The 16,217-nt window shown below is 49.3% G+C and overlaps 1 protein-coding gene across 2 annotated transcripts in view; it reads right to left on the bottom strand.

The window, feature by feature from the left end:
• PDLIM1 (PDZ and LIM domain 1) overlaps positions 1–16,217 on the bottom strand; it is a 563,378-nt gene that overhangs the window by 95,688 nt on the left and 451,473 nt on the right. The window lies entirely within an intron of this gene.

Raw genomic sequence — 16,217 nt, 5'->3', positions numbered from 1 at the left:
CTATTTTTAGCCTCACAACCACGCGAAAGTACTGCACAGCTCCAACACTGACTTGTCGGCTAGAGGCACTAGCTAAATTGAATCACACAGGGGAGGAGTACTACAGCAATTGGCAGGGAGAGAAAGCAACAGTGGGAGCCCATAAGGAAGAACACTTTCCGGAAAAAGATCCAAGGTGGAGGCTTGCCTATTTGAAGACTTTGTCCCAAGAGTTATAACTACAAGACATTGGTATTGCATGCTACGACAGGTCATGTGACCCCCACCAGCCAGTCAGAAAGAAGCTATTCAATCCAAGCCCAATATAGGGGCCAGCTCCGAGGACAGCAGAGAAAGGGATTTTTATAGTGCACAGCTGGCAAAGTGTAGTCCCAGAGAGCTGTAGAACTGTTGGAGATTGGGTGCGGGGGGTGGGGGGGTAGGGGGGAAGGTGAAGGAGGAGGAGGAGCTGGCTGCCAGAGGATTTAGGGTGAGGCAGCTTGAAAGAATTCAAGAAGGATGTAAGGACATAGGAGAGGAGGAGGATACCCCAGAGGAGTGAAGAGGAGCAGACCTATTGTAAGATCTGGAGGGCAAAAGAAGAGACAGAGTGTAAGACCTGGAAAGTGGAGGGTGGTGTAGTAACAAATAAAACCCTGATGATGGAGAGAAACAAAGTAGGGTGAATTAAGTAGGAGAGGGGAGAAAGAACCCTAGGGAAGGTGGCGAGGGAGACCAGAGTTAGATGTGAAATGAAGGAGGAAGTGGATAAAGACCCCAAGAGGAGAGACAGAAAAGCAGAGAAAGGGAAATTCCAAATGCTGCCCTGTGTAGGAGACCATTAGAGGCACTGATGAGGTGCTAAATTCTCAGGGTTATTTACGGATAAGGGAGAGAGGTACAAAAAGAGCCTTAGGGAGAAAAGAAGGTTGGGGCCAAAGACGAAAAGATGGAAGCCCCAATCAAGGAGAGCGAGGGGAAGCTTAAAGAGAAGAGCCCTCACTGAAGGGAAAGGGGTGAAAGAAGCAGCAAATGCTCTAGCTAAGGCAGAGCAGAGAGAGGATCCCCAAACCCAAGATACAACCCAGAGTAGAAAAGAAGAGACTCTGACCCAGGGCCATGCCAAAGAGAAAATGGCCTAAGCCCTGATCACGGAGAGGGAGAAACCGCGCAAGGAGCTGACAGAGAAAGAACAGGTGGAGAAAAGTCACTTGGGCACTGACCCAAGGAGAAGATCATAAAGTATAAACAGTCTCTGAGTGCTGGGGACACTTAAAAAAACAAACAATTATCCCGACAACCCAAATTAAATATCTGAACACAATTCTATGTTGCATCATTTTTTAATGTCTTGTTACAGCACTCACACTGATATTATGAGTATTCCACAATCACCACCACCTGTAAAACATTGGAGATTCAGACAGAGCAGGGATAGGGAATGGGTCTCGCGATCTCAGCTCTGTGCATTTCCTTCACTCTACAAGCTTCTTCGATCCCCAACCAAAGTGGTCCAGGCTCCACCTGCACCGGAATCCTCAGATAGCAAGAAAATTAGTCCCTTATTCCCTCCTCCCTTGAGTGCCAACAGCATAGCTGCTTCATCTTTGTGACATATTTCCAAAGGGTTTTTGCTGTACTTCACTGGAGTGGTAAGAAAACATGGAACATGGAACCCAGAAATCTCTGGGTATCCCCCTGAGGAAGTGATTGTCTTTTTGATGTCTTATGTCCATGTTTCATCAGTCAACATACAGTTTGAACTGAGCTCAGTCATTTTTGCTAAAGAGTGTACCCTCTCCTTTTCAATGCTCATTCCTAATAAACTTCAGGCAATAACATCATGGGGTGTGGAGCAACTCCTGTTCAATGCTTTTCGGATCAACCTCATCTCCACCAAAGGCCACAAGAGGCTCCTCTGGCAACACCAATCAGGAAGAAATTGCCTCATCACAACAACAACAGGGACAACATCAGAGAGACCAAACAGTGATGGACTAGACAACAAGGCGTGTGACATTCCTTTTGAACTCCCAAAGGGTGTCAAGCCAGGTGCCTCCCAGTTAAGGGCGGAACAGTGAAGGGTGAAGACCAGCTGTTGACCAGTACCCCAAGCTTCCTAATTACTGTATTCTGTCTCCACACTGTGCTACTCTCCTTTAATGCATTCACTCCAGCTGCTCCTCCTATTTGCCTCTGCCCTACTCTTTCCCCAATCAAGCTACAACTTCCTCTTTCCTATCCCTATTATAAAACTTAACTCAAATCTCCCACTACTCCATCTCTCTTCCACCTCTTTCCAACAAACAAAGACAACCAGCTAACCATACGTCCTCTAGCACCAGTTTTCTACTCTACCTTATCTCATCAACTGAACATTGCACTCTGGAATGCTAGTCTGTATGCATGCAACACAACCTACTTTATCACTGACTACTTTCACTCCAGCTCTCCTCCCCTAGACATTCTTGCCATTACTGAAACCTGGATTTCTCCATCTGATACTGCTACTCCGGTGGCCCTACACGACTCCAAACTATCCTTCAATCACTCACCTTGACTGACTGGCAGAGGTGGAGGAGTCGGACACCTACTCTCTTCCTGCCTCAATGCCTCACAAATCTCCAATGCTACGTCCTCTCCTACCTCTACTATTGCTCTGCCTCACTCGGTTTACATCATCTCCATCTATCGCCCTCTTGGTCCCACTGCATCATTCTTTGATGATCTTGGGCCACTCCTTGATTCTCTCACCTCATTCTCTTAGGTGACTTTAACCTTCCCTCTCCAACCACTTCTCATAAATCTGAACTTCAGTCTTTTCTTAGTAACCACAATCTACTCTATCCATAACCTACCTACCTAAACAGGGGGGGTAACTCTTCCGATCCCTTTTTCATCTCCCCCCCTCTCTCAGCCACTTATACTACTGTCACACCATCTATATCTGATCACTCACTTGTTTCCACCATCATCTCCTTTCCACGCTCTGACCTTTCCCCACCACTTGCACCTATTACTAAAAGGAAAAGTAAATCTTCTGCCATTCCCCACTTTCACTCCGGACTACAACTCTCACTCTCCTCCTTCACACCCAATGCCGTTTCCACCAACACTGCCTTCTCCAGTTTCCAAAACCTACTACATGACTCATTCTCCGCTCACTTCCCACTGCTTACTTTCACCCTTAAGTCTCAGCATCCTCAACCATGTCTGACCCGTGCTTTGGCTGCTGCGCAAATAGAGGCGTACCCACTCGCATGAGGACCTGCAACTCTACCTCTATGCCCTGAACTATCTCAAGTCCACTCTTAATAGAGTGAAAAGGAAATTCTACCTAACCCTCATTGACTCTGACCCAAACCATCCTCGCCGGCTACAGGGAACCCTAACCTCATTCCTCCTAAGTCTATGGCTATCAGCTTCACTCTCACAGGCAATGAGCCTGCTGAATACTTCACTGTTCACACTCCCTCCTCCAACATTTTACACTCTGCCTACTCTACCATCATCCTCTGCCTCCATCTCCCACCTTAGTCACACTAATACTGATGAAGTGCTATCTCTACTGATGAATGCTAACCTCTCTTGTGCCCCATCAGACCCTCTTGCTCCTCGGCTAGTCAAGCCTTTTGCCCCTTTAGTGGCCTCTCACCACACTGAACTCTTCAACCTGTCCGTCGACTTCCACTTGTTGTCCCTCTGGTTTCAAAACAGCCATGGTCATCCCTCTCCTACTAAAGGAAGGGGCTGACGCGAACCTCCCGGCTAAACTTCGACCTGCATCTCTCCTTCTGCACTATAAAGTGCTCGAAAGGGATTGTGTTCAACCGTCTTACCAGTTTGCTATACATCTGCAACCTTCGAGACCCCGTACAAGCAGGTTTCTGCTCCTGTCTCTCCAAAGAAACTGCTCTCATGAATGTGTCCAATTTCATCCCCTCTATTAAGCACTCCAACCTGTCCTCTATCCTAATTCCCCTTGACCGATCTGCTGCCTTTTACACGGTTGATCACTCTGATCTCCTTACTTAATACTCTCGTCTTGGGATTTGTGATCAAGCCCTTGCGTGGATTGAATCCTACCTTGCACCTTGCCAATTCTCTGTCTCATGGAGCAACAATACCTCTCAACTTACTCCTCTAACTGTTGGTGTTTCACAAGGCTGTCTTGGGTCACCTCCTCTTTGCACTTTACACCTCTGCTCTTGGGGCACTAATCTCTTCCTTTGCTTTCTCGTACCAACTATTCGCAGCTGACACCCAAATCTTCACGTTTCCTGAATGCTCCTCTGATGTCTATCAAAATTTCCAACTGTCTCTCTACCATTAAATATTGGATGGCTTTGCACACTATGATGTTGAACTCTACCAAAACAGAGGTGTCCTTCTTCCTGGCCAAATGCTCCCTCATCTCTTCCTCTGCCTATCCAGTTCCCACCTGACACTCTCCCCTGCTTTTCTTCAGCTAGAAACCTCAGCGTCATCTATGACCCTTCTTAAATATTCCCTACTTGTATCTGAAAAACTGGAACAGCAGCTCTCCTCAACATCCTAAATATTATTAGGAAAATCAGGCACCTCCTTCCTTTCAACATCCCAAGCATCTCTTAACCACTCTAGTCTACTCTAAACTAGACCTGTGTGCCAGCATTCTCTTTGTTCCCCCCCACAAGGCTTTCTGTCCTCTTGACAAGATCATTAAGTTAGCTACCAGAACTCTCTTTGAACTCCCTCACTTCACATCTACTTCTTCGTACTGTCATCAGGCTGGATGGCTGATGATGCAAAACAGGGCCAGATTAAAATGTCTTCTCCTGGTTCACAAATCTATCCACGATGAGGCACCACTGTATCTATCCTCCACTATCCAACTCTACAAGCCTTCTCGTAATCTCTGCTCTGCTGTGTCGACTAACCTTGTGGCTCTTCGCCCCCCTCCTACATCCCTGTGCTTCCTCTCGCTTCTGCTCTTTCTCTCTTCTTGCTCCACTTGCATGGAATTCTCTTCCCCTGGAAATCCAAGAAACAGCCCACATGGATTTGTTCAAAACCAAACTAAAAGCCTACCTTCTCACCTCAGAGTTACCCTCTTAACCTCATTTGCCTGCTAGCTAAAATGTTTCCCCTCACTTCCTCTGCCTCCACTCTAGCAGTTCACCCATCATGATCATATGCCAAGCACAGCAGGCTGTACCACCTACCTGCCCTTAAAAATGTCCAATGTTGGTTGTCCTTAATCTAGGTTGTCCACCTATGTATTGACCCCGGTGACTGTTCCATTTCCTCCCCTCCACTACCTGATCAGAATGTTCCTCAAACTCACCCCATTGTAAGAAGTCACTGCGTCCTGTCAAATCTGATTTCTAATGTACGTTTTGTGATCACAAGAGTATTGTTCCTCGTGTATATAAATAAATAAAAGAAATAAAAAAATAGAAATTGCCCTCAATTCCGCATCTATGTCTTTTGATGAAATAGAGAGTAAGGAACCCCATACCCCTGCTGCCGGTCCCTTTCTTGCAAGTTCTGTAATCTTAGTCTTATGCTTTTTCAGGCGCCTTCGAAGTTGCTCCCTGTGACGGGGACAAGGATCAATAACAAGGCCAAAACAGACAAGTCTGAGTAAATTCTCTTTATTTGGGGATTATGATAAAAGATAGCCAAAGAAATCAAACCTGGACAGAAAGAAAACATGAAAACCTGAATTGCAAGGTGTCTGTCTTCTGGAAAGCCTTGGCACAAAACACGGTCAGGCTTGAAGGGATTCCTGCACCCTTTTCCCCCCTTGGTACAAACACTCTTCCTGTGATCCTTATGTCAAATTTCTCCTACACTTGATTCACCCCTTCTCAAAGGTTTTTCCCTCTAAATTGTCAGCATCTGGATATTGGGGTTCCCACAACCTCTTGCAGTGTTTGAGGAATCACTGTCTCCTGATTTTCTGCTTGGGTTTGAAAGAGTTCCTGCATACTGCCTTGGTGTACTTCTCGAAATCCTCCTTTTCTCCTGCCTGGTCTTAAGGCATTCCTCAATTTGTTTATCACGACCATCCTCTTCCTTGATACACAGTTCCAGGTTTAAGGGGTTCCTGGACCCTACATCTGCTCCAGGCTTAGATCATTAGAGTATCTCCATCAGCTCCCTTGCCTGTGGTCCTGACTCCTACCCTCTGTACCACTTCACTACACCTGATAGTATCCCACTCTACCTTCCCCTGTGGAGGACGCCTTTAGACTACCTGTTCCCAGCTGTGTGTGAAGGCCTTTGTGTGATGCCTGGCTGACTGGCCTTCAGATTTATTTTCCTAATTTCCGATCCCTTCTTTCTCTCTACATTTATATGGGATTCCTGCTCTGGTGAGAGGACAGCAGAGCGTGCAGGTGCTGCCAGTTGTGCCGTTCCTCGATTCTCTTAAAGAGGCAGTGTTCTGGGTAAAATTACCCTTGAAACGGTCCCCAGCTAAGACCCATGGGCTATGGGAGCGTGATTGGGGAGTCTTCTGGTTCATCCCCCTGGAAATCTCCATTCCAAGTGCAGCACTACATCAAACCTTCCCCACCACTTGACCGACAGCCTTGATTTATTTAGCCCTGAAGCCCCACATTTAAGGTTAAACTCCCTTTGGTTGTCTGCCCCATTGATGGCAACAGAGGAAGGCTCAGCGATTAGTTAATTTAATTGGCTCACCTACGGCCCTGGAGGATGGCTCAGGGGCAAAGCGTTCGCCTTGGAAGCAAGATGATGCGGGGCAACACAGGTTCAATCCCTGGTTCTGCGATTAGAAACCTCTGGGTATTAAGCGCGTTATAAATAATCAATTACAATTACACCTGCTTGCGATTTGGCATTTCCACATGAAACAGCCTGTCTAAAATGGCTGCAATTTGGGATTTTATTTCATCCCTCTGTGTCTCAGGCCTCTCACCCACGTATCCCTGAAGGACTGAGAGCCTGTAGCTTGTTTTTTTTTATTTTCTGCATCTTTATTACTGGTAAGCAACAGAGAATGTTTTTTCAATCATATGGCTCTGTGTATTTGTGCTGCAGGGGAACACACAACATGTGCTTGTATCAGGCCATGTGAGCATTGCCTAAAAATGTAAGGTGCTATGGGTGTCTGCACGGGCTTGCAAGGTGAGCAGTTCAGGAGATTTCACTTTGCTCATTTCACACAGGCTCTTTGAGCCGGTGGCAAAAAAAAACATTTGGTCTGTTGGCGTCTGTGCGTGTCTGCAAAGCACACTGTGTAGACTCTTTCACATTACGTTTTATGTTTAAAACTAACTATGAAGAAAGAGATTTGTACGTTACTGATTTGTTTGACGCCTCACAGCTCCATAAGGAGATTGCACCAGTAATTCTAACACTTCTTTGAACACATGAAGAGCTGCTATTGGAGTAAAAGGGAAATTTGTATTACTGCTTTGCTTCATGTTAGCCCTGTACAGGAGCAGATTCTCTTAAAGAGACAACGTCAGAGCTAATGTAAAAATGGATTTCTAAAATCTGGCCTGTTTGAGAAACCTGAAGGTGTCTCACTATCTGACCCCTGGTGATCTCGATCATGTGGCCAGGGCACGGCCATTGCCCTTAAATCCATACCCTGTGGGTGGACAAGTGCGGGAGGATCACCTGGATGAGGGATCCTCGGGGAACGGGGATGAGACATACAATGGCGAGACAAGCTATTCCCCCCCTTTCCGACACTTCCCCCACCTTTATAGGTTATTCTAATTCTTGTCCCGTTACCCCCTCCCTAATTCCAACAAATACCAACTCAGAAAGGAGACGTGGGAGATCTGGGAGAAGGAAATTACATATATCACCCCGTGTATTACAACAGCAGGATTATCCCCTTGTCTCAGATATGCCCCTACCCGATGTTCCTTCATTTGAAATAGACTATTTTCAAATCAGTTCCATTATGCCCCAGTACCTTTCTGGGAAACCGCAAAAATGCATTTATTTACCATTACCCACTCACCCTGTTTATTTGGACAAAAACCCACACATATGTTCCCTAATTAATCAGAAAAACTACAACTCCCACAATCCCTCCACACGTTTTTTCTACAAACACTGAGACGAGGTAGAGCGGAGCTGAGAATGAAGATCTCTCAAAACACCACTGAGAGACAGAAGAAAGACTATGCCATATTAAGACTGGTCTGTCCCTCTAATGAGGCTAGACAAGATCAGGACTCCTTTTCAAACTACTCACACCTGACTCCGCTTAACACTCCCAGGAAGTATAAAAGGCGGAGCAGGAGAGCACACTTTGAGTGAGCTGGGGATGCTGGAGGGAGCGAGGATGCCAGAGAGACCTGTGGAGCTGAGAGGAACCTAGAAGGCCTTTAGGAGAAAGAACTACCCAGAAAATTAGCCGGACTGCGCAGGGGAGGCTGCAGTGTGGAGTGGAAGCTGCGCCTCCATGGGACCTAAACCCGGGGCAGCTGGGTTTACCTGGTGACGCCCACAACAAAACCCCTCCCCTGGGCTAACATTATAGGTAAGTGCATGACTGCCTTGGTCAAAGCATTATGAATTGCGTTTGTATGTTTTGATGCATTTATTCATTTTGTGTTATTGTTGTAGTCCATTTAGCCAATTTAATTGTAGGTGTACTATGCTTCATTAATATATTCTTGTTCAAACATGCTTGATTCAATCTTCCTATACATGTATATACTGATGTAAATAAATATCATTGGTTACTTTTTACATGTTTTGAAATCACACATTTGTTGTTTTTTCCCTGGATTTGATTTACTCTTACCAGAGGTAGTACTATAGGGGGGCAACCATGTAACTTCCGTTTTGCGGTACAGGAAGCCCAGTTTTCATGAATTCAGTAATTAGTCTTGAATGATTCCCAGTGGAGATGCTATTTTGTGTTTATTGCCACCAAGTCTGCAGCACATGTCACAGACAGACACCATACTTAACATATTCTGAACGGGAACAGGGTGCATGTGTGGCACAAACAATGAATGGCACGAGTTGCATTGCATGTACAGACATAGAATAGACACATGCCATAAAATGAAGGCCCATCTGCATGCACAAGTAGTCCATTGACCTGATATTGTGTAAGTACACCCCCACACTTAACACCATGACTAGTGCCTGTGCCTCCACCCGTGCAGGTGACTCAGGATACCCACAGCTGCCCTGGCGAATGACCCATGTGCGTGATCCAACAACACCTGAAGAGAATGCCTACAACCATGCTCACAGCCGGATCCGTGTGTGCATTGAGGCACCTTTAGCCTCCTGAAGGCACGTTTCCGCTGCCTCGACCTTACTGGTGGATCCCCGATGTACTCTCCAGAGAAAGTCTGCAAAATTGTGCGTATATGTGCAATGTTGTACAATATCTGCCTGAAGAGGAATGTGCCCCTACCCCCTGACTTGGACCTGCCATCTGAGAGGATGAGGATGCAGTGTCTGTGGCTGAGGCCAATGAACGCATTATCAGAGATGATGTGAGGGATGGGAGAATTGGCATGTCAGGGACTGATAGACCATTTCTATTGACACTTTCACATGGCACCAGCCATGCACCAGTGTGTGACACCACCCAATCAAACACGACTAAAACACAATCATGAATGTCCTTACATTGATGAATTATCACTTTTTTATTGAAGTGCCCCAATGATCCACCACCAACTCCCCAGCACACTATCCCCCTCTCACCCCTCCTACCACCAACTCCCCAGCACACTATGTGAGTCTAGAAAACACCCTACCATAGCATAGATGTTATATTATGTTGGCCGAAAGCCAATCGCATCATATGCCCAGCATCGCCAAATACAGAACCATCAGCATAACCATAGAACATCCATTTTGTTCACGCAGGATCCGCCATTTGCCATTCTCTTGCTTTCTCTTGCTTTCTATTCAAACGCTTTGCAAAAATGTATTTAATTTCGTTCTGCTCTTGCACAAAGCAAGGCCACAAGTTACATGTTGAGAGACCAGCCCAGACAGAAATGCCAAAGCAGTACAGAAATACATTGTTTTCCTCCTTCACAAGTCCTTGAAGGCGAGCAGAGAGGCATTTAATCACCAAGCCAGGTGCCAGCTCGTCTTGCTGAAGCTGTAGAAACAGGCTGTTAAAGGCATGAATTATTCTCTCCTTACAGCCCCCCTTTTTGGACCCTCTTAGATCAGACTGACCCCTAGTTCACGAATAGAAACTAGAAGATAGCATGCTTTGGAATGTGTCTCTCCTACGGACACAGTTTGCTCACTAAACAAGTGCATTATGATCTCTGTAACAAAGAATCCTGTCTGCGTCTTGCAAATTGCAACTGTTGCTAAATCAAGTAGCATAGATTAACAAAGAAACGTCTCAGAAGGTGTCATATTCGTCATATATGTCAATCACTGAACCCTAGCACAAGAAGATACATTTTGGGCGGTTTTGATGTGTCACAAACAGATTATGTGATTGTCCTTTTGTATATATGACACTATTGTAGAATGCTCGCGCTCTTGCGTCTCACGAGGTCTGGGTGACGCATGTTGCAAAATGTGAGATCCAGTCGGGCGACTGAGACTATTTGCTTTGCAATAAACCCTAGATTTTGGGAATTGAACCTCGTGTCTGGCATATCAGTTCATGTATGGTGATTGTGCCTTGTTTCCATGCGCAGCCTAGCAACTATCCCCCTCCTACCACCAACTCCCAAGCATGGCCACTTATGGTGACCAGTGTCCCAGAGTCATTCACAGTTGGGGCCTCTTCCCCTCCCCCCCCCCGACTGCTCCGGGTGACTTTGCGCAAAGAAGGTGCCGGGGCTGTCGTTGTGGGTTGCCCTGCTGTGAACCCTCTGTGGGTGTTGTGGTGGTGGACGGGAAGGATCCTGTCAACAGATTCTGCTGCGGCTGCAACTAGTTGCCCTGCCAGATGGCTTCTGCTAGACCAAAGAACCCTCAGTCATCTCCCTGACAAGTTGTGCATAGAGTGTCAGGGCGGACGTGTTGCCACTTATCTCAGCCCTGTTTGCACCATTTGCCGCACAACCCTGGAGGTGGCCCCCTGGATACTCTCCCTGATGGCCTGCAGCTGGGCAGAGTGAGTGTGCCCAATTGGCTCCATCTCTCACTGTCTGCACTCCATGTCATCCAGCCTTTGCAGCACCAAGTTGCGAGACGGGCTACGCGGTCGGGAAGACAGACTCTGCCCTGTGCTAGGGCTGTATGCGGATGAGCCATAGGATGGAGTGTCCTCATCTGGCGCTGCTGTTGCGTTGTGCAGGTGGCGTAGAGGGCTTCCTGGGGAGTGTAGGCCTTGGCCAGGTGTAAACTCTTGGCTGGTGTCCCCCTGTGGCTTCTCAGTGGCACTGGCAGCAGGTGTAGGCTCTGTGTCCATGCATATGCCTGCAGGTGTGGTGCAGATTGGTCTGCACTGCTCCTGGTGGCTACTGGTGTTTTGACGGAGGGCCTACGGTGCCACCGGCAGGCTTTGCCTTGCTGGCTGCAGGTGTTGCACGGCGGTCCGTGCGGCGAGGCGACGATCGTGTGCACCTTCCTGGCGTGGTGGGGGCAGACCTTGAGGGCCTTGTTCAGCCACTCCCTGATGGGCCTGCAACGTCCTCCTCCGAGGCCTCTGGCGATGCGCGAGTGCCTTTAGGGGACATAAGAACTGTCATCAGGTATGGTTCACCCACATGTGTTGGCATGCAAGACACAATTGCAATGGTACAGAGTGTGACCACACACATACGGGCAAATTGGCATGGTTTCGCCTGGGGAGGATGCATGTGGGGCCATCATCATGGGGTTACCTGTGAGACCCATGGCTTGTTGTTCATTGGCTTGTGTTTGTGTAGGGCAAGGTGTCCATGCTGGGCTGGTTTATGTCTGACATGTATTTTTGTGGACCTTCATGGCCACACATCCCCTGCCCGGGTGGGACTGACATGGTGAGGTTGGGGGTAGGTGCCTTGCTCCATGGCATTGTCATGGCTCCATGGGCAATGCTGCCCTGCCCGCAGGGCTGTACTGTGGTGCACAGTGATTGGCAGGCTGGGCACATGTCTGTGTGTGGGACGTGTACTTGCCTGTGGCTCGTCTGCCATGCCCTCATGGGGCAGCTCTACTGGGACAGCTTCTTGCTGGGGTGACTGCCGCACGGTGTCATGGTCATTCACGCACCTCAATCCCACCAGCACAGGGTGCACCAGTACGGGTGTGGTGCACATGACATTTGTTTTGTTCACTTCCCTGCCCTTCCTGCTGCTGTGACGCTTAGCGGTGCCCTTGATGCCATGCCTCATGGCTGATGTGCCACCCCGTCACTCTGTCCTGTCGGCATGCTTAGCTTCAAGGTCTGCTGATTTGTTTCCCTGTCCACTGGGGCTTCTTATGCTTGGTTGTCATTTATGCATGCATTTGTTCAGGGGGGTCACTCGCCTCCTGCCTCCACGCTGCTGGCTCCCGCCTCCGCACTGCCGAATCCTCTAAACCCCTGAGATCCAGCACCATGCTGCATTTCTCAAAAAAATATCAACATCCTCCCAGGCAGTGAATGTCAGTAGCTCAACAGTGCCTCCTCCTGTCACCTGAGACTCCCTGCACCCTTATCCTCAGGTCGTTCCACCTCTTACGGCAGTCCTCACCATCACAGGGTATACTGACAACTGCTGATACCCTCTGGGCGATGGTGTTCCTCTGCCTACATCCGTACAGGTCCTCTCAGTGGGCCACCACGTCACTAAATTTCAGTTTTCTTAGGCGATGTTCAGCCATCTTGCCTCATAGCCTCTCCTGTGACATATTTGCAGGTTTACAGGACCGGTTGGCTGCAGGTTGTGGAGATATTCAATAGATTGTGTTTTTGAAAATGGCTGCCGCGTTGCTTCCCGTTCCGACAAGGACGCAATTTACGCCGGCACTATTAGTGCTGGGTTTACCGGCAGTAGCATTATTAGCGCTGCTACCTTGGCTGTAGCCCTTATTCCAGCATTATTACTGCCGGGTTGCCTCCTGTATCAATCCTCCACTGTCGGATACCTTACTGCATCAATGCTCACAATTGCATGTTTAGAGGTAAAATCTACCTATACACAAGTAAACAGAAGCATGGAATCACTACAAAGTAACAAGTTACTTACCTGTAACTGTTGTTCTGCAGCATGGGTCTGGCATGGATTCACATGCTCATGAATATTCCCCATCAGGCTGGGAATCCTCGGTAAAGAAAAAATCAGTTTCAGTTTCGTTTCTGAACAGTTTTTCTACTAGTAACCAATCACTGGTCTCTGGGTTACACTGCCCCCAGCCAATGACTGCCCTCTACCCAAGCACCTCCTCTGGCAGCCATCTTCAGATTTGCTAACACGTAAAGTGGCAGTAGGACCAAGAGAAGAGCCGCAGAGGGGTAGACGGGAGGGTTTGCATGTGAATCCATGCCAGACCCATGCTGGAGAACAACAGTTACAGGTAAGTAACTTGTTCCTTCTCCAGCATGGGGTGTGGCATGGATTCACATGCTCATGAATAAAAGAATACATAGCAGTAGACACATGCACAACCATGGGAGGTGGCAAGGCCCAACATTAAGCATTTCAGCAACTCAACATTAAGCATCTCTCACCTCCTCACCTTCAAGCGAACAGGTTGCGTAGCACTGCCTGGCCAACTCTGGACTCCTCCCTGGAATCCCGGTCGATGCAGTAGAATCTCGTGAAGGTGTGCGTCAACCTCCACGTAGCAGCCCTGCAGATGTCCAGCAGGGGCACACCAGACAGGAACGCCATAGTAGCAGCGATCGCTCTGGTTGAATGGGCTCTCGGACGGCCGGGCAACGGTCGGTTTGCCAACCGGTGACAGTGCATGATGCAGCTGAAGAGCCACCTGGGAATGGAAGCCCTCCAGAGGGCCTTCCCTTGGTTCACAGGGCCAAAGTTCACAAACAGCTGTGATGTCTTCCGAATGTGTGCGGTCCACATAGAACTTCAGTGCTCTAGCCACATCCAGCGAGTGCAAAGTCCTCTCAGTCGGCGATGAAGGGAAGAAAACAAGTAACACAAAGGGCGCGTTGAGATGGAAGTCCGACGGCACCTTGGGCATGAAGGAGGGGTGCATCCTCAGCACTACCCTCATCTCGTGGAATGTCAGATATGGAGGCGTACTGGAGAGGGCCTGGATCTCTCCCACTCAACATGCGGAGGTGATGGCCACAAACGCTGCCGTCCAGAATAGGAACTTCAGCGGTGCCGAATGCAAGGGCTCGAATGGAGGACCCATGAACCTGGTCAGCACCACATTGAGCTCCCACGCCGGGGCCGGAGCCTTCACTGGCGGGAACAAGCCGAACAGTCCTTTCATGAACTCCTTCACCAGGCGACGAGACCACAGCAATGACCGCCCAAGAGTTCTGGTGTAGCGGGAGATAGCCGCCAGATGAATTTTGATGGAGGCATGTGCCAGCCCCGCCTTGGCCAGCGACAACAAGTACAGCAGCACTTGAGTGGCTGTAATCCGTAGAGGGTTGATCTTCTGTGCAGGGCACCAGACAGAGAACCTCTTCCACTTATGTCCATAGAACTTAAGAGTCGAGGACGTCCTGGCCTTTGCAAGCACCTCCTTGCAGTCCGCCGGCATATTGTAGCCTGCGAACTCTAGTGCTGCAGGAGCCAGGCCTGCAGGTTCAGTGATCCCGGGTCGTGATGGAAGTACGGCGCCTCCTTCCCTGGCGAGAAGATCAGCGTCCGTCAGCAGTTTGACTGGGGGTGGTGGGGTGCTGACATTTCCAGAAGGTGCGGGAACCATATCTGCCTCGGCCACACCGGTGCGACGAGGATCATCCTGCACCGGGACCATCTGAGTTGACTGATGAGTCGCAGAAGCAGCGGCAACGCATACAGGAACAGGCCGTCCCATGGGAAGGCGAATGCATCGCCCATGCTCCCCGGTTGGGGAAACCTGCTGGCAAACCTCCGGCACTTTGTGTTCGTCGCCGTCGCAAACAGATCGATCTGGGGATTGCCCCACCATTGGAATAGGAGATCCACTTGATCCTGCCGAAGCTCCCACTCATGGCAAGAGCGCAGCTCCCTGCTGAGTGAGTCGGCGACAGTGTTCTTTACTCCTGGCAAATGAAAAGGTACCAGGAACATCCCCTGGGCGACGGCCCAGTGCCACAAATCCTGTGCTTCTTTGGATAGGGCCGGGGATCTAGTGCCTCCCTGTTTCCAGATGTAGAACATCGAGGTGGTGTTGTCGGTGAAGACCCGTACCAGTTTGCACTTGAGGGACGGAAGGAAAGACCTGAGGGCCCAGAACACAGGCCAGACCTCCAGGACGTTGATGTGCAGGGACCTCTCCTCCAGGAGCCAAAGGCCTCTGGCATGGAGATCTCCGGTGTGCGCTCCCCATCTCTTCAGGGAGGCGTCCGTTGTCACAGTTTCCTGGTGTGCTGGGGTCTGGAAGTCCATGCCTGCTGCGAGATGTGCGTGGGTGTCCCACAACCAGATCGCTTGATGGAAAGTCTCGTTGAGGGAGATCTTGTGGCGGGAAGCTTTGAAGACTTGTATCCCACGGGCGTCGAGGAACTCCTGCAGTAACTGCATCCGCAACCTGCACAGACGCACGAGGTAGATGCACAATGACATCATGCCGAGCAGGGACTTGATGGACCTCACCCTGGCCACTTCCATGGCCAACAGCTGTTGTACCTTGCCCAGGATGGCCTTTGTCCTTTCCTCCGACGGCAAAGCCAACCGCGCCACTGTGTCGAGTCTGGCTCCCAGGAACAGGGCATCCTGTGACGGTACCAAGTGGGACTTTGCAAAGTTGATCGAGAATCCCAGTTCCATGAGCAGGCGGACGGTCTTCGCTGTGTGATCGACTGCGAGTTTTCTTGACTTTGCTCGGATGAGCCAATCGTCAAGGTAGCAGTATACGTGGATCCCCTGCAGGCGCAGCCGCACCGCCACCGGTGCCAGGCACTTGGTAAAGACCCTTGGCGCCGACTTCAACCCGAAGGGCAGGGCCTTGAACTGGTAGTGCCGCCCTTCGACCACGAAACGTAGGAACTTTCAATGTCCTTTGTGTATGAGGATGTGGAAGTAGGCAACCTCCAAGTCCAGCGACGATAGGAAGTCACCTTCCTCCAGCTGTCCCAGCACGTGCTGAAGGGTAACCATCCGGAACTTCTGGGATTTGATGCATTTGTTGAGGCGGCGAAAGTCTAGGATGGGCCGCCAGCTGCCGGTCTT

Source organism: Ambystoma mexicanum, chromosome 8 (genome assembly GCF_040938575.1).
Source record: "Ambystoma mexicanum isolate Mex_15411 chromosome 8, UKY_AmexF1_1, whole genome shotgun sequence".
Lineage (NCBI taxonomy): Eukaryota > Metazoa > Chordata > Amphibia > Caudata > Ambystomatidae > Ambystoma > Ambystoma mexicanum.
Note: the sequence above shows the minus strand (reverse complement) of the source record. Positions and strands in the feature narration are given on the sequence as shown.